Consider the following 18455-nt stretch of genomic DNA (forward strand, 5'->3'; position numbering starts at 1 on the left):
TGGGGCTGGGGGCCACTCCCAAGGCCCTTGGAGCATCATTGCCCATCATCACTCCCAAACCTGCAGAAACAGGCAGGAGGAAGCACCAGGGAGCAAACACCTGGGGATGGGGCCAGGTGGGCATGGCGCCCAAGTCCACAGCACCCTCAGGATTGCAGAGTTCACAGAGCCCACCTGCATTCAGGGATGAGGGCCCAGAAACCTCGACAGGCCTGAACTGCAGGCTGAGAAGAACCCAGAGCAATTTCTGGAACATGAGGGGACAAGGATGCCATTCCTAGCTGGCCAAAAGTGCCCCTGAGTCTGGACAGTCAGGAGTCTTTATCGCCTTTTCCTGGGATCAGAGCGCTGGCAGCAGCCCATCTCCGTACATGGAGGGTAGCTTGTATTTGGATGTTTCTCCAATCGTTGGGTCTCTCGGTCAAAACATCCCTGGAACTTAAGCAGACATAGTCCCTGAAGGTTAGCTCTCCTCTGCTTCCTGATGTCCAGCTGGCCACTTGTTATCACTCACCTTGATCACAAGGTAAAGTGGCTAAAGAGAATGTGGGGGTCTCAAGATGAGCCCCGCCCACTGCTCCCCACCCACACCCACTCCCAGAGCATCGCCCTCCATCCGCTGCCTCAGTTTGGAAGAAGAGGTGTCACAATGCAGGTGATTTTATGCCCTATTTGGGAAAGGAACACAATTGTCCCTGAAAAAGCAGCTGACATCCGTGGGCTGGGACTCAATGGCAGGAGGAGCTGGCCTCCACACTGGCCTTCCTGGCTCACAAAGCCTTCCTCCAAACCGAGTAGGAGACACATCTGAGCAGCGAAGCCACAAATAGCACAGGAGAGGGCGAGCCCTTTGTAGCTGGTGAATTGCCTGGCAGGGGTCCAGGGGCGGAAGAGAGAGATCAGGGTGTCTTGCTGGGAGGTTGAGGAGCCCAGAGGCACCCCATCTTCTATGTCAGCCGCTCCCAAAAGCCTTTTGGTGCCTCTTTGGCAAGTCCCAGGGGTGGTGATCCTAGAAGGAAGCCCCTATCCCTAATAACAGTCCTTTGGGGCACAAGGTGGAGGAGTGGGGGGTAGGTCACCCTCTGACATCACTCCAGCAGGCTGGGCTGTTTGCAGCAGGGATTTTGGATGAGAATTCCACCTGGAATTAGTTCGAGTTTCGTAGGAAATCTGCTACGTGGAAGTCAGTGAGGTGCCCCTGGAGTCAGTCTTCCATCTGCCCTCCCCCTGCCCTGTAGGCAGACACACCTGTGCTTATTCAGAAAAAGGAGGTGAAGTGCTGACGCCCCTTCTCAGGCAGAGACATGATGTGAGCGGACGGTTCCCTGCACGCCCTTCAAGGGGAGCCCCACACAAACAAGGCCTCCTTGGAGTTCCGTCGGGCTTGCTGGGGGGCCTCCTTCAAGGTACCCCTCGTTCTCCTCTGCACCCCCGACACCACCCGGTCAGCCCCAGAGAGCAGATGACTGAATGAGGGGAAGGAGGGAAAGGAAAATGGAGTCTATAGAAGCCTCAACGTGCGCCAGTCCCTGTGCAGGCGTGGAGAGCGCCTTGTTCACATAGAAGCAGGTGCAGGGGGCCTGGCGTTTAGGCATCAGCACGTGGTCCCTTGCCCTGGGGAGACCCCTCTCCCCACCCATCTGGGGCGACATGGGGCATCCCAGGTCTGGAGGGGCATGTAATTCAGGCCTGACCAATAAGCTCCACCACGCCCCGGCTCACACAAGGGATGGGACCCAGTCAGCACCCAGTCAGCAGGGGCGCTGGCACCTTCCCAGGCACCTGGAAACTGGGAGGACCAGCCCTGAGCTGGCATCCAGCCCCCATATCCAACATGAGGTGAGGAGAACCAGAGACAGAGGCCAAGCCTGGGGTCTGCTTCCCAGGTAGCGCTAGTGGTAAAGAATCCTCCTGTCAAGGACATAAGAGATGTGGGTTCAATCCCTGGATTAGGAAGATCCCCTGGAGGAGGAAATGGCAACCTACTCTGGTGTTCTTGGACAGAGGAGCTTGGCAGGCTATAGTCCACAGGGTCGCAAAGAGTCAGACACAACTATGAGACTTAGAATGCACACACCCACCACTTCTTACTTTGGGGCCAATTTGGGTGACTTCCCCTTATCACCGGCAACCCAAAGGTAACCTGTGTTGCCTTCACTCTCAGACCAGGCAACTGGGGTTAAGTAACAGGGTCAAGTTTACACGGCTGCTTAGTTGCAGAGCGAAGCTTTTAACTCAGATCTGTGTGAATCTGCCTGAAATAAATTACACATTTCATCAACTCCAAGGCAACTCGTCATGTAAACCATTAAGAAAGAACGGGAAATGCTGCCAATTGCATCTTAGCACAATGCTTTCTTATCACTTATCATTCGATTGTAGAATCCTTGAAAAAAAAAATTTCATACTTAAGATTTTTTTTAATTTACGAGCATAGCAACAACATGGAAGGGCTAGAGGAAGTCAAAGGAAGGTTTTGGGCCACAATCAGGACCCCTGTTCCTTCTTCACACCTCGGTGCCTGGTGGCTGGGGTCTCAGGCTCCTGGAATGGGGAAGAATGTGTCACACTGTATATGGTTCTGGGCAGCTTTCAGAGAACTTGCTCATCTTTCAACCATCCCATCTGATTCTGAAATTTTCAATGAGAACTAATTTTATCTGCATTTTACTGTGAGGACCAGGGATTCAGAAGTGTCACCAGGCCACACAGCTGGTAAGGGGCAGAGCCTGGATCCCAGCTCGAGCTTTCTGGGTACAGAGCAGAAGGGAGACATTCGGGTGGAGAACAGAGTGTCAGAGGCTTTGAAATGCTATTTGTACAGTCACCTGTTGCTCAGGTCTTTGGGGGAACACAAAAACATCCCCCTTTCCACCCAAGTTCTGAACTGTCACCTAAAAAAAAAAATGGGAGCTATGACTTTCAGGTTTACTTGGGGACTTACTGAGCTCTGAGGGACTGCTTCAAATAAGTTGGAGGGAGGTTAGTATGTACGTGATTCTGGAGAAGAGGGTACATACCATCAAGCATACATCTTGGTAGAAAATTGCTGCTCGTCACAAGGAGCAGACATATCAGTTAATGATTTTAGTGCTTTTCTAGGTAATGTGTGTTAGTCATTCAGTTGTGTCCAACTCTTTGCAGCCTCATGGACTATAGTCTCCCAGGCTCTTCTGCCCATAGGATTTCCCAGACAAGAATACTGGAAAGGGTTGCCATTTCCTACTCCAGAGGCTCTTCCTGACCCAGGGATTGAACCAGTATCTCTGCATCTCCTCCATTAGCAGGCGGATTCTTTACCACTAGCGCCACCTGGGAAGCCTTTTCTGGGTATTAGAAGATGCAAGAAATTGGGTTCATAAAATTTTCTCCTGAAAGCATCTGTCTGAAGGCTTGTTCTGCCCATTCTCCCAGAGCACAGAAGGCCTCCTTCCTCTGCCCTGGACTCCTTTCAGAAGCTGTTGAAGGTCAGCGATTGCAGTGGCTAATGACTCAAACCTTGTAGAAACAGATGATGAGGACATTTTGTTGTTGTCAGAATCAAATAGGAAATCAGACAAATGGGGCAGCAGGTGGAGAACTCAAATCTCAGTATTGTTGGGAGTGGTTGGGGGTGAACTGGGTCGCTGATGAACAGGGTGGGGACTTGGCTGCCCTTGTTTCTCCCTTATCCCCCAGTAGCATGGCTACCACCATGGACTGGAACCACTCTGAGGATGAGCAGCTCCAGAACCCACAGGAGTGCCAAACCCAGCCAGTCTTGCTGGTTCTCACACCCCTGCAGTGGTCTCTGAGCTCATCCTCAGGCTGCTGGCTTCCATTACAACAATGTTATTAACATCGCAGGGCCTCCCCGGTGCTCCTGTACCCCATCCATCCTGCTTAGTCTCCCATTGCCCTCGGCATGATCTCACAATGCTGTGTAGCCTGCTGCTTAGTCACGTAGATGTTACTTATTTTCCATCTCCCTAGGCCCCAACCTTCACAAGGGCAGGCATTTGGAGCCAGTGGTGTCCCCAGCAATGTCCACATCAACGTCATGCACATAAAAGACACTCAGTAAGTATGGGCTGAATGCATGGATAATCCACATTTCAAAATCGATTTCGAACCTAAGCCTGTCTCACTGAGGCCCCAAACAATGACCTAGTGGTTTCTGTCTGCAGACCTCAACACTGACAGTTTTATGGCCAGTCCTTCCCTCAGTGTCATTTGTCACTCTCCCCAAATGTGCTTAGCAGCCCGAACAGCAGAAGCTGAGCTTGGATCACCTGGACCTCCTTGGGGGAGGTGTCTGGGCAGAGTGCCCGGTGAGGGGAGGGATTTCTGAGCCACGTTGAGAGGATTCCAGCAAGAAGAGCAGTGGACAGGCCTCCATCCAAACCCACTAGGTAGTCTGTACCCAGAAGCCCAACACCATGTTTCTTAAGGCTGCCAGCTCACCTGGGCCTTGAAATTTGGAGGTCAGAGGTCAGGCCCACTGAACACGACTGAGGCCAGAGAGGAGATCCTGTCAAACTTCAAAGAGATGAGGTGACCCCTTCACAACCTCCTGCTCTCCTGCCGCTCCCTGGCCACATCCCACAGGAAAGGGCCCACCTGGGGTCACTGGGGGCCCACACACAGTCTGAGGGCAGAGGCATGAACATGGTAGCTCAGAGGACTGGCCACAGGAGAGGTCTATTTCCAGGGTTCAGGGCAAGTTTGTGGGAGGAGAGTCTGAAGCAAGGATAGAAATTCCCCCTTAACAGATACGTGTATATGTACGGCTGAATCCCTTCACTGCTCACCTGAAACTAACACAACATTGTTAATCAGCTATGTGCTATGCTTGCCAGGCTCCTCTGTCCATGGGATTTTCCAGCCAAGCATACGGGAAGGGGTTGCCATGCCCTTCTTCAGGGGATCTTCCCAACCCAGGGATCAAACCTGTATCTTGCATTGGCAGGCAGGTTCTTTACCACTAGGGCCACCTGGGAGGCCTGACTCTACTCCAATGCAAAATAAGAAGTTAAAAAAAAAAGAAAAATTCTCCCTCAAGGAGAATGAAGAGCAGAGGCCGAGACCAGGACTTAGATGCTACTGAGGCTCGGTGGATCCCCTATGTCTGCTCCTGAAGCTGAGCAGCCCCGCCTCTCCCTGCACCAGGGTCACTTTTCAGCCCAGGGGGGGACCAGGACACAGAGCCAGGTTTGGGGGAACCCCGGTGATGACTCAGGACAGGCCCATCCTGAGCGAGAGCCTGACTGAGCTCTGAGGGCTGCCATCCCCTCCGGGCACTCATGGGAGCCAAGGAAACAGCCCCAGGGGCTGCATTTCAGATCTGTAGGCACAGGGCTCTGCTTCTGCGGGTGAGATGAGCTGCAGACCGGCTGCCTGGTCAAGATGACCTCAAAGGCCCAGAGAGAGCGGGCCCAGAGGTGGCTCTCCAAGTCTCTGCCTTGTTTTGGTTCTGCTTGCTGACAGACGCACGGGCTCCTGCCACCACCAGGGCCATAGTCTCCCTCTTGGGTCCCCATGGCCTGCAGCAGCTCAGAACTGCACCCACAGGCTCAGGTCCAGGAGGAAGCCAGTGTTGTGGGATGACCTGACAGTACATTCACATGTTCAGTTCCAAATCTGTTTCTGGGCCCAGATTAGTTGAAGACTCGAGGTCAAGTCTGGAGAAGACTCTTGAGAGTCCCTTGGACTGCAAGGAGATCAAACCAGTCAATCCTAAAGGAAATCAACTCTGGATATTCATTGGAAGGACTGATGCTTCCAATGGACCGAAGCTCCAGTACTTTGGCCACCTGATGCAAAGAGCTGACTCATTGGAAAAGACCCTGATGCTGGAAAAGATTGAAGGCAAGAGGAGAAGGGGATGACAGAGGATGAGATGGTTGGATGGCATCACCAACTCAAAGGATATGAATTTGAGCAAGCTCTAGGAGACGGTGAAAGACAAGGAAGCCTGGCATGCTGCAGTCCATGAAGTGAAGTGAAGTCGCTCAGTCGTGTCCAACTCTTCGCAACCCCGTGGACTGTAGCCTACTGGGCTCCTCCGTCCATGGGATTTTCCAGGCAAGAGTACTGGAGTGGGTTGCCATTTCCTTCTCCAGAGGATCTTCCTGACCCAGGGATCAAACCCAGGTCTCCCACATTGTAGGCAGATGCTTTACCGTCTGAATTACAAGTCAGAGACAACTTAGGGACTGAAAAACAACAACTATGGGATCAAGGCATCAGGGTACATCCTGGGAGGATGTCTGTAAACCCATGAGGCAGAGTGTTTGTGACGACTGTCCTTCCAATCAAGACTGGCCTCTCTAGGGGGCTCAGAGGCACATGGCCCTGACACTCTGGGAACCCCTTAGCCCATCCTCTGTCCCCCAAACCTATCACCACAACAGTGTGAATGGGCTGGGCTGGCGGCCTAGATGAGTGCCCCCAAGAAGCAGAGGAAGGAAGGTTTGGGGCAAGAGGACAGAAAGGAAAATCTGGTGGAGAAAAGGAAATAAACAGTAGTTGGAACAGCAAACAGGCCCAGAATTGAAGCCCTGGGGAAGTACAGCCACCCACAGGAGAGCTGGGAGACACACGTCAGAAGCCAGCCCGTCAGGGGCTCCAGGACTGGGAAGCGCCTGAGTCACCCTGGGTTCCACTTCCCCTGCTGTGAACCAGGGATGTAGACCTTCGGATACCCAGGTGGCCCCACAAAAGAGCAGGTGTTTCCAGAAGTCCAGGGGAGGGAGGGACAGATGAAACTCCATCCGAGTCCTAAGTCCTCATTCACCGAGGCCGGAGGCAAGGAGCCCCGCTCGCCCACCAGATGGATGGCCTGTGCTGGCGAACTCAGGCGAGGGCCTGCACCCCCACCTCCACACAGGAAGGTCCCTGGGCAGCAAAGGTGCTTGAAACGACCAGCAAAGGGGTCAGAGGAAAACAAGTACCATCTGATATCACTTCTAAGTAGAATCTAAAAAAAAAGATACAAGTGAACTTATTTACAAAACAGACCCATAGACATAGAAAACAAATTTATGGTTAACAAAGGGGAAAGATGGAGGAGAGGGATAAATTAGGAGGTTGGGATTAACACACACATCCCTGTATCTAAAATAGATAACCAACAAGGATCTACTATATAGTACAGGGAACACTACTGAATGTTCTGTAACAGCCCACAAGGAAAGAAAATCTGAAAAAGAATACATATAATATATATATATGCAGATAGTATATTTTATATATATAATAGTATATAGTATATTTAGTATACTATATTAGTATACTAATATATAGTACACTAATATAGTATAAATATACATATTTAGTATATATTATAGTATACTATATAGTACATATATATATATATATATATATATATACACACACACACTTTGCTATATATATATATATATATATATAGCTGAATCACTTTGCTATATACTGGAAACTAACAAAACAATATAAGTCAACTATAGTCAATAAAAATAAATTTTAAAATTAAATTAAAAAGAAAAAGAATTTGATCAGTTAGGAGCTTGGGATTAGCATATATACACACTATTATATATAAGATAGATAACCAATAAAGACCTACTGTATAGCACGGGGAACTGAATATTCTAATAAGCTACATGGGAAAAGAATCCGAAAAAGAATAGATATATGTATGCATAACTGAATCACTCTGCTGTATGCCAGAAACTAACACAACATTGTAAATCATCTGTACCTCAATGTTTTAAAGGTATATGAAAACAAAAGACCAGCAAAGGAGGCGGGCTGAGCCAGCCCCAGGTTGGAGGCAAAACTCCAGGCAGGAGAAAAACAGCACCCGCTCCACCAAGAAAACCCTACGAGGCACAGAACCTGAGGGGACTCCAAGGGAATCCACGTGACTGCCAGACCAGAGGGCAGGCGGGGGTACCGGTGTCCTTACAGGCGCCGCCCGGCAGGCCAACTCCACTCCTGACAGCCCCATGCTGGAAGCAGCTGCCGCTTCTTTTTAATTCATTTTTAATTCTCTCAATTCACTCCCTGGCATTCGCCAAGGTGTTGGGAACCTGAGAGATGGAAAATGCACACTTTCTGAAGAAGTAGGGCTGCTCACTCTGCACCCAGCCTCCCAGAGGGGCCTGAAGGTCGTGAGAAAAACAGCCACTTTCTCTGCCCCACTTGCCTGCCCGCACCCACCGCCCTCCTAAGAGCAGGGCCGGCCTGGAGCCACCACCTCCACCTCCGTTCCCTGTCTCATCCTGCCCCCTGGTGTCGGGGACCTGAGACACCGAAACACCAGACTTGGTGGGTAAGGAGGCCCCGATGCTCCCAGCAGCCCACCCTCCCTCACTCCAAGTTCAGCACCCAGCCCTCCCTGGGGACAGGTCCCTCCGCTGAAGAGCCCCAGGAGGTGGAAAAGTGGGGGTGTTGGGCCCAGATCCTGCCCTAGGACCTCTGTGCTCTGTGGTCTTGGGCAAGTCACATCCCATCTCTGGGCCTGTTTCCAGGTGTAAATGGAGCCTGGAGAGAAGCTGTCTTATGGAGGGTGTGAGAAGATGGGGAGGCAATCCTCGGAAGAGGCTTAGAGCTGTCCAGGCACCCGTGAACAGGCTCAGAAAACTTAGAAGCCTCACCAGACCCATCCCATCAGCATGGAGCTCAGGTGCCGGAATGTCCTTGATGTCAACGCAACTTGGTTATTCACTCAGTTGTTACAGGGGACCTGGCAGGGGCCCCGCTCCTGTCCGGCACATCCCACCCAACCCGTGTCAGCTGCCGTTGCAGGTGGACACCCTATTCTCTGCAAAGCTGAAGCTCTCTTGCTGGTCAGAAGTTGGGGGGACTGTGTCTGCAGAGCGGGGGCACCCGGCCCCTCTGATACCTTCACCTCCGTATCCCTGCCATCCCCATGAGAGCTCCCCAGGATCAGAGGCCAAGACTCAGCCTCTGCTTGGCCTCCCTGCCTGACTCAGCACCCCAGCCCCAGCCTCGGGTGTGACGCTGCACACTGACCCCACAAATCAGTGTCCACGGCACAAACGCAGTCCATGTAGGAAGGCTTGAGAGGTGGACGGGACCCCCCCCCCCCGACCTGGACCATGGGGCCTCAGACACTAATTCCAAGAATCAGAGGTACCTGACACTGAGCATCCTAGCAGCAAAGTTTAAGAACCAACCAAGTGCTGAGAAACTCAAGCAGAAAAGACGGAGCTCTGCCCTGTGGGTGACGCAGAGCAATCACCGACTCAGGAGCCGCCGTACAAGGAACCATCAAAACTTTACTGACCTTAAAATACATTATTTTTTAAAATTCCAGGCAGAAAATGAAGAGCAGACAACAACATCTCTTTGGGGATATGGATAATTAACTTCTCAGCAGACAGGGGAGGCTGTCCTCTGGTCTGGATGAGCAGCTGGGGTCATTCTGGGTCGGGCCATAGAGAGGAGCCTCACTCCGGTCCCGGTGGCCGTGGGGAGGGACAAGGCTGACTGAGCAGCCTGGGGTCCCATTTTCGTGGTCACGGCGAGATGACAGGAGTTGTCTTACAAATCATGCCACGGCCATCACTGGGCGCCCTCTGCAGCAGCACAAATATTAAAACATTGTTATCTGCGAGCCCCGCTGCTGGAAGATTGCATCCTCGAAGCAATGGCATCCAAAAAAAAAAAAATTAGTAAATTAAAAATTATTCAAAAGAACATTCATCTCTCACTGAGAAATGGGTAGGGTGCCTCTTTTTCTTCCTGAGAGGAAAAGTGTTCTATAAAACCTTTTCCTTTGTAATCAGGTACATACAGACAATAGGCATTCGTTCCAGGGAATTCAACAGAAATCAGGAAAAAAAGAGATAAGAAATTTCCAACCAGTCTATGAAAGGAGGAGTTGCAGATCCACAGAGCAACATTTTATTTCATTTCCCCCCTGCTCTGCCTGGGTGTGTTAAAGAATTTAATCTGGCCTTTGTCCCCCTCTTCCAGGCAATCACTCCTAAGATATCTTGCCTGATAGGAGTGTCTTTGCTTTCCTGGGAGCCTCAGTTCACCCTTAATGGGCCAATAATGGGCTTCCCAGGTTGCGCTAGAGGTAAAGAACCCACCTGCCAATGCAGGAGACATAAGAGACTCGGGATCAATCCCTGGGTTGGGAAGATTCCCCTGGAGAAGGAAATGGCAACCCACTCCAGTATTCTTGCCTGGAGAATCCCCATGGACAGAGGACCTTGGTGGGCTACAGTCCATGAGGTCGCAGAGTCGGACATGACTGAAGCTACTGAGCACGCAATGTGTTGTAGGTGGGGAAGAGCTCACCTGGAAGGCTCAGGGTGGGGCTGGCTGGGCCAGAAGGACCAACCTCGTGATTCAGGGTATCAGTGGAGACTGAGGCCAATGATGTGGGAAATCAATCATCAATCAATAATCAGTTGATTGGAGGCCTACCTAGTAAGGGCATGGGATCCAGGTGCAGGAGAGCACACCACGGGGAGGGCACTCCTCCTCAGGTATTTTCCCAGGACTCTACCTGGGGATCTCCTCCTTTGGCTGATCGCAATCTGCATCCCTTCCCTGAAGAAATGAAACCGAGTCCTGAGGATCATACCTCTCATGAGCTCTGTGATTCCTTCTGGAGAATCAGCAACTCCCCCAGGGTGGTCCTGGGGGCCCCCAACCTGCAACTGAATGAGGTCTTGTGTCCTTTGACTTTGGCTTCCCAGGTGGCACTAGTGGTAAAGAATCCACCTGCCAGTGCAGGAGCCGTGAGAGACTTGGGTTCGATCCCTGGGTCAGGAAGATCTTCTGGAAAAGGGCATGGCAACCTATTCCAGTGTTCTTGCCTAGGAAATCCCATGGATAGAGGAGCCTGGCTGGGTAGAGTCCATGAGGTGGCAGAGTCAGACACGACTGATCATGCACACACACTGAACTCTCCAGGATGCGCCCGTGTGTGTGTGTGTGTGTGTGTGTGTGTGTGTGCGTGTCTGTGTAAGGGAGGACAGAGATGAGTTTCTGTCCCAACCCGGATCCTATACAGATTTGCCTTCTGGAATACGGAAGTCAGCAATCCTGGGACTGGCAACTCCAACAGAAAAGATCATCCCCACCTTTTCACCTCTAAGCTCATGCCAACTGCATCAACTTGAAACGTTCCCAGATTTCCAGATGGTTCAGTCATAAAAGACTCAATAAGGCACAAACCTTCTGAGCTACTCCCTGTCCACGAGCCAGCACCCCACAAACTGAGATGTGTTCAGAGACCAGACAACAAAGCAGGTTCTCCCTCCTGTTTTGCGCCCAGACTGAAAAGAGGGCTGGCTCTAGGCAGGAGGGGGGCCCACACCCGGGTGAGACAGGTGAGACTGCAGAGAACCGGGCAGCCAGCCAGCCGTGGCCGAGGCACCCCTGAGAAGCAAGGTTATGTCCATGACATCGACTCACATCTGCTAGCTGCTGAGTAGGAGCCACAGGTAACCCTGGCTGCACCACTTCAATCTGCACATGGTAACACTTACCCGGCACTGAGCTGCCTCAGAATGCAGGGACCTGAATCTGCTCTGGATACTTAGGAAGCAGCATGACGGGGACGCCAGCGTGGGCGGGGATGCGAGGAGGCAGATGCCCTTCAAGGACATGGGGATTCCTGCGGGCACAGGAGCCAGCTGGTATGGGCAGGGCGGCCCGTACCAGCTGGTGTACAGTACAGGTGTCACTGTACTCCCTGTGCCCACAGATCAGGGAAGACCCCGCTCACCAGCATGGGGTGGGGGCCCTTCCAGCATCCCTTAGGACCCCTGAAGACTCATTGCAGGTTATGTTTCTGTGAATTAACCCCCTCCCCTATGGAGTATGTTTCTCCCTCTCTTGAGTCTGGCCACCAGCCACTGGGATGGGGAAACAGATGAGATGCCAGAGACCTTGCCTTGTTTCCAAGCTGCTGGCGCAAATCTCCCTGCCCTACCCACATCGCTGAGAGCAAACCTGCATATTCATAGCTTTCAAGTCTTTCCAGAGGCTGAGGGCATCTGGAAGGAAGGCTTCACAAACTGCAGTCTGGGTCCCCTCGCCCCACCCGAGGTGGGTACTCCCATCGCCCTCCTGCCCCTCAGAGGGCCTTCATCACCCTTCCCGACAGCAGGGGTAGAGGTGGCACCTCAAAACCTCTCTGCAGCCCAGGTGGAACTTGATGGATCTGGACTCCGATGAAGTTTAGCCCCTTGAGACCTAGACTTGAGGTCAATTGTTCCCGGTGCTAACGGACTCCGTGTCCAACCAGAATGTGATGTCAGTGAGAACCGCAGTCACCACCAGCCTCTCCTGGTGGCCTTCCCCATATCACGTCAGGAAGGCAGGGTCCCGTGATGCTCTGGCTGGGATGCAGGCAATGCCCAGAACTCAGTGCTTTACAAGCCTATTAACGCCACGCTCAGCCCACACACAACCACACAGCCGAGGAGGGAGAAAGCACTGAGCTAACAATGCAAATTCACACCTTTGGCAGCTATCCCTAACGTGTCACTGACGTTTAGCCAAACAAGCTGAGAGGGCATTGGAAGACACCTGGGAGCGAAAGGCAGGAGTAAATCTGCAGCGAGAGATGAATTCACACTTTCCCTCCTGGCCTGAACATCCCCAGCATGTGACCATGAGCCAAGGTCCACTACTCCCACCCTGGCCTGAGGGCCTGGAGCTCTCAGAATAGATCTTTTCTCCTCTGTGTCTTTCTTCCTGCTGTTCCAAAGGTCCTCATAAAACAGCACTTTCTCTGTCTCACTGGAAATTTAGCCTTTTCCAGACTCTGCAAACCCCTGGGCTTTTACTCAAAGGACACGATCACTGTGATGCCCGTGCCCAGCGAACAGCTTTATCCCAACACAGTCAACCAGAACTTCCAGGCCAGGATACAGTCCTAAATGTCCCACTTGGATTGTGATTCCGTTAATACCCTCAGGGAGTGTGCTCCACATGTTGTCAAGGAAAACAGGGATCACAGCGGTTCTCAAAGAGCAGCCTGGTGGTATCTCTGCCCTGGCTTCCAGTGAACGTCTGCAGTTCCCCGAGATCCCAAGCTCCCAAGCTTCACAGGAGCCCCCCTCTTACAACTGTCAGCCGAGCTATGTGACGTAGATGCAGTATTTCTTACGGTGCTGAAGCGTGGTACACATATAGAGCTCTGTAAATGTTGGATGAATGAAATGAATGGATACTGATGGCAGTTACAGTGCAACCAGAAGGCCTCCGGGGACCAGCCCTGGCTGATCCTGGTGAATTTCTAGTCATTTGATGTCAATGCAACTGAAGGCATCAGGAGGATTTTGCCTCATATACATTTACATCCTGACTACTTCCTAAGACGATTCAGAGTTGCTAGCAGTAAAAACAGAAGCAGTTAGATTTTTTTTAGAACACACACATGATTAATTGAAGATAAAAGACAGAAGCCCAGCATGGAAAGCCAAGTGAACAAGGAAAAGCAAGATCAAGAAATTCTGAATAAGGACGCCTCCAAGTTTCTGGTCAGGGAGGCAAAGAGAAGTGGGGAACAGCCGTGAGCTGGGGGAGGGCGCCCTCACACAGGTCTCTCTGTGGATCCTGAATTTGCTGAAATGTGAACTTGCGTAATTGACCCACCGTTGACCCCTCTTCCCAGTAGTTTGTAGGGGATTTGAAGCAGAAAATGACCTATTATTCTCAAAGGCTTTAATGTCACAGACTGTTTGATTAGCCTGCAAAGCAGCTGATGGAAGCTGCACCGATATTTAACTACCAGCGAGACCTTGTGTAGGGCAGCCCTGGGCTCCCACACCCACAGATTGTTGTTCAGTCGCTCAGTCGCGTCTGACTCTTTGCAACCCTGTGGTACCACGCCAGGCTTCCCTGTCCTTCACCGTCTCCAGGAGCTTGCTCAAACTCATGTCCATTGAGTCAGTGATGACATCCAACTATCTCATCCTCTGTCATCCCCTCCTCCTCCTGTCCTCAGTCTTTCCCAGCATCAGAGTCTTTTCCAATGAGTCGGCTCTTTGCATCCAGCATCACCTCCTCCAGAAAGCCTTCCCTGACCATCCTCCCTCCAGAGACTGTTTTCTGCACAACACTAGTGGTCCTTTGGAACTTATTGGCACTTTCTCGGCTCACAGGAGGTATGTGCACCTCTTGTGAGCCCTGCGGGGCTCTGAGCCTACACCTCCTTGCAACCTTCGTGTCCTGAAGATGTCTGGTGCCTGGTAGGACCTTGGTAAATTTGCATGTGATTGACTTATTCAAGGAATTAGATGGCTGCACAGCTGTAGCACTGTGATTGTTCAACTGAGTCAGGCAGGAGAGATAAGCTAATAAGGAAGCTATCTTTCAGGTCAATCAAAACATTAAAAATCAGGCTGTGAGCTTTTTCTTTTTTCTAATCACTGCTGAAATTTATCACATTTTTTTTCCTTTGTAGGCTTTTAAAACAGAAGTTTTAGGCTCACAGAAAAATTGAGGGGAAAGCACAGAGATTTTCCACGTACCTCCCACCATCAGCATCCCCACCTGAGGGATGCATTTTTTACAATACATGAAGCTAGGCTGACATGTCATTATCACCCAAAGTCTAGTTTACATTAGGCCTCACTCTCAGTGCTGTACATTCTACAGATTTGGGCAAGTTTATAATGATAACGGGGTTCCCTAGTGGTTCAGCTGGTAAAGAATCAGCCTGCAATGCAGGAGACAAGGATTCAATCCCTGGGTCAGAAAGATCCCCTGGAGAAGAGACAGGTTACCCACTCCAGTATTCTTGGGCTTCCTGGTGTCTCAGACGGTAAAAAAAAAAAAAAAAAAATCTACCTCCAATTCAGGAGACCTGGGTTCAATCCCTGGGTTAGGAAGATCCTTTGGAGAAGGGAACAGCAAGCCACTCCAGTATTCTGGCCTGGAGAATTCCATGGACAGAGGAGCCTGACGGGCTACAGAGTTCATGGGGTCATAGAGTCGTACATGACTGAGCGACTTCCACTTTCATAATGATACAGGCTGCCCTGGTGGCTCAGACGGTAAAGAATCCGCCTGCAAAGCAGGAAATGTGGATTCAATCCCTGGTCAAAAAGATCCCTGGAGAAGGAAATGGTTACCCAGTCAATATTCTAGCCTGGAGAATTCCATGGACAGCAGAGCCTGCAGGCTACAAAGTCCATGGGGTCACAAAGAGTCACACACGACTGAGCAACTAACATTTTTCACTTTTTTCTCATAATGACATGCAGCCATCATGATGATATTGTACAGAGTATTTTCAGAGTCCTAAAAATACTCTATGCTCTGCCTACTCATCTGTCCCCTCCCCAAGCCCCTGGCAACCACTCATCTTTTTACTGTCTCCATAGTTTTGCCTTTTCCAGAAAAATGTTATATTGTTGGAACCACACAGTATGCAGCCTTTTCAGATTGGCTTCTTTCACTTGGTAAAATGCATTTAAGGGTACTCCTTGTCTTTTCAAGGCTTGGGAGCGCATTTCTTTTTAAACACTAAATAATACTCCATTGTCTGGATGCACTGTAGTTTATTATCCATTCACCTCCCGAAGGACATCTTGATTGCTTCCCGGTTTTAGTGATTGTGAATAAAGCTAACATAAACATCATGTGCAGGCTGAGTGTGGACACAGGCTTTCAGCTCCTTTGGATAACTACCAAGGAGCATGGTTGCTGGGTTGGATGCTGAGACTCTGTCTGGGTTTGTTGGAACCTGCCCAGCTGTTTTCCAGTGGCTGCACTGTGCTTCAATCCCTCCAGGAACGAATGAGTTCTTGCTGCTCCACGACCTACTGAGAGCTTTTTTTTTCATCTTTCTTTTAAATATAAAGGGTCAGGGTATCAGAGTCAATCACTCATCATATAGGCCAGCATCTGCTGGGAGTAACTAGACACACTCCAGATTAGTGGTGGCCTCAGTTAATGAACCGACGGACTGCTAATCGGTGGAAAATTCTCTTCTGATTTCTCGCCTGCCCTGTGGTGTTCATAAAATGCAGACACTGAGCTGTGGACACAGAGGTGTCTCAGCAGTGAGAATGTGTCTTCGGTCAGGAGACAAAGCTTCCTTGGAATCTTCCATCCTCAGCTTCTTCTGATGTGCCATCACCACCATCCATCTTTTGTCCAGTGCTTCCCGAGTCCCCGAGAGCACGTCCCAGCCACAGGCCAGGGTCCTACGACGTCACTGTGAGCAGGACACAGTCCCTGCCTGCAGGGAGCTTGCAATCCACCTGGGGGACCAACCAACAACGAGGACCAGCATCCTGCCATCTTAAGACATGCCTCTCAGGGTCCCTAACCCTGAAAAGGCAGGGGTACAGCTGTTGAGCAAGAAAAGGAGAAACCAAGGCCACCGAGGAGCCCAGGAGGAGGCTGAGGCACGATTTTGGTTCTGTGTTGTGTGTGCCCTCCAGGACGGATAACATCCTGACATGGCAGCTGGGGCGATGGGGAGAGCATAGAGTCCAAGCACTGCTCCTCCGCCAGGGCAGAACCTCAGGAAGGGTGACCCTCTGCCCAGGCGAGAGCTCCTACATGACTCCTCAGGAACCTGAAAGGGGCTTGGGTCCTGGAGGAAGAGGTGACTCCTGGTCCACTCCCACTCTCCAAGGAGCCTTATCTGACCCCCTGTGGGTCTGACATCCCAGCTGCTGCCCCTGTGTGGCTTCTCCCCATGGCCTCTTGCTCCAACACAGACTTATGGGTCCTTGGGTGATTACTCCACCAGTGCCCAACCCCCTGCGGGGCCAAGACACTAAATGAGCTCTCTTCATTCTATTTCATCCTTATTTCTCTTTGTTTTTTGGTTTGTGTAACCTAGCAACCTATCTTCAAGTTCTCTTATTCTTCTGGTCCATATCTCTTCTTGAGCACTGCCCACCCCAAACCCACCAGTGAATTTTTAATTTCAGCTATTGTAATTTTCAACTCTTGAGTTCCCATTTGGCTTTTTTATAATGTCCATTTTTTTATTGATAAACTCTATTTGATATGTCATTAAATCTTCTTTAATCATGGTTTCTCTTAGTTCTTGAATATGTTTAAAATGGCTGGTTTGATGTTCTTTTCTGATAAATCCTGCATCTGATCATTGTCACAGGCAGTTTCTGTTACCTGCTAAATGAGCGCATCACTGCCACCCCAGGCCCAGCTTGGTGCCACGACGGGAGCTCAGCAGGCACAGAGTGAGCAAATGCAGGGGTGTGCCATGTGGTGCTCCAAAAGAGAGGGCAGAGCCAGCTGGCACCATGTCCTGGAGCAAGAGTGCATGACGCCAAAAAACAATTGGCAGACTGACTTCCTTGGTAGTCCAGTGGTTAAGACACCAAGCTCCCAAAGCAAAGGGCACAGGTTCAATCCCTGGTCGGGGAACTAAGATCTCACATGCCCACATGGCATGCCAAAAAAAAAACCTGATTGGCAGACTTAATTTGGGGGTGTGAGGGGAACATTTAGTAATGTCCCCCAACCATAATAATGAATCTGAGTTGAGGTTTAAGGAATGAATTTGCTGGACCAAATGGGTGGGGGCTGGGGAGAAATTTTTCCAGGTGGAAAGAACAGAGCAGGCAGGGCAGGGGCAGACAGGGGAGTGGGGTGCACAGCAGAGCAGGAGGGGACGGGGCAGCAGGGCTGGATGAATCCAGGTGAGGGGCAGCGGTGGGCAACCTCCACTTCCAGGGCCTTCTGTGCACTTACTCAACCAACACTCATTGAGTAGCCACTGAGCCAGGCACTGTGCTGGGCCATGCAGGTCAATTAGGACTGTTGGTCTTCATCCTAGAAGCGATGAGAAAGAGCTGAAGAGCGTCAGCTGAGGGGCAGATCACCATGGATCAACGACCATTCTGGCTGCCAAGGCAAGAGGAGAAGGGAGACCAGCAACGGTCACTGAGGGACTCGGGCAGTAAGGGCCTCAGGGTCAGGCCTGAGCTGCTGCTGGGTGGCTGGAAGTATCACTCATAGACTGGGGGCAGGGGCGTGGTGAGGGAAGAGCTGAATGTGTCAGCAACAAGAGCCCAAGAGCACCTTTGGGAGGTTAAACTAGGGTGACACTGAGAGGATGTGGTACGGCTCATCTCAACTGACATTAACCATAAACCACCTGGAACCAAACACTGGCTTGTGACCATCAACCCCACGTTAATGAGAACTCACAGCACTTAAGGAGCCCGAAATAAAACCGTAGAACTTAGCTTATTATGAAACCCACTCCAGTGAAAATGGGACATTCATGCTCAGTCCTGTTTGACTCTTTGCAATTCCATGGGATTTCCCAGGCAAGAACACTGAACTGGGTTGCCATTTCCCTCTCCAAGGGATCTTCCCCACCTAGGGATCAAACCCCCATCTCTTGTGTCTCCTGCATTGGCAGGAGAAATTTCTACCACTGTGACATCTGGGAAGCTGGAAAATGGGACAGGTTAGGTATTTAACACTGTATCGCTTTGCTTCTTTCTTAG

The sequence above is a fragment of the Dama dama genome, chromosome 14 (assembly GCF_033118175.1).
Source record: "Dama dama isolate Ldn47 chromosome 14, ASM3311817v1, whole genome shotgun sequence".
Taxonomy (NCBI): domain Eukaryota; kingdom Metazoa; phylum Chordata; class Mammalia; order Artiodactyla; family Cervidae; genus Dama; species Dama dama.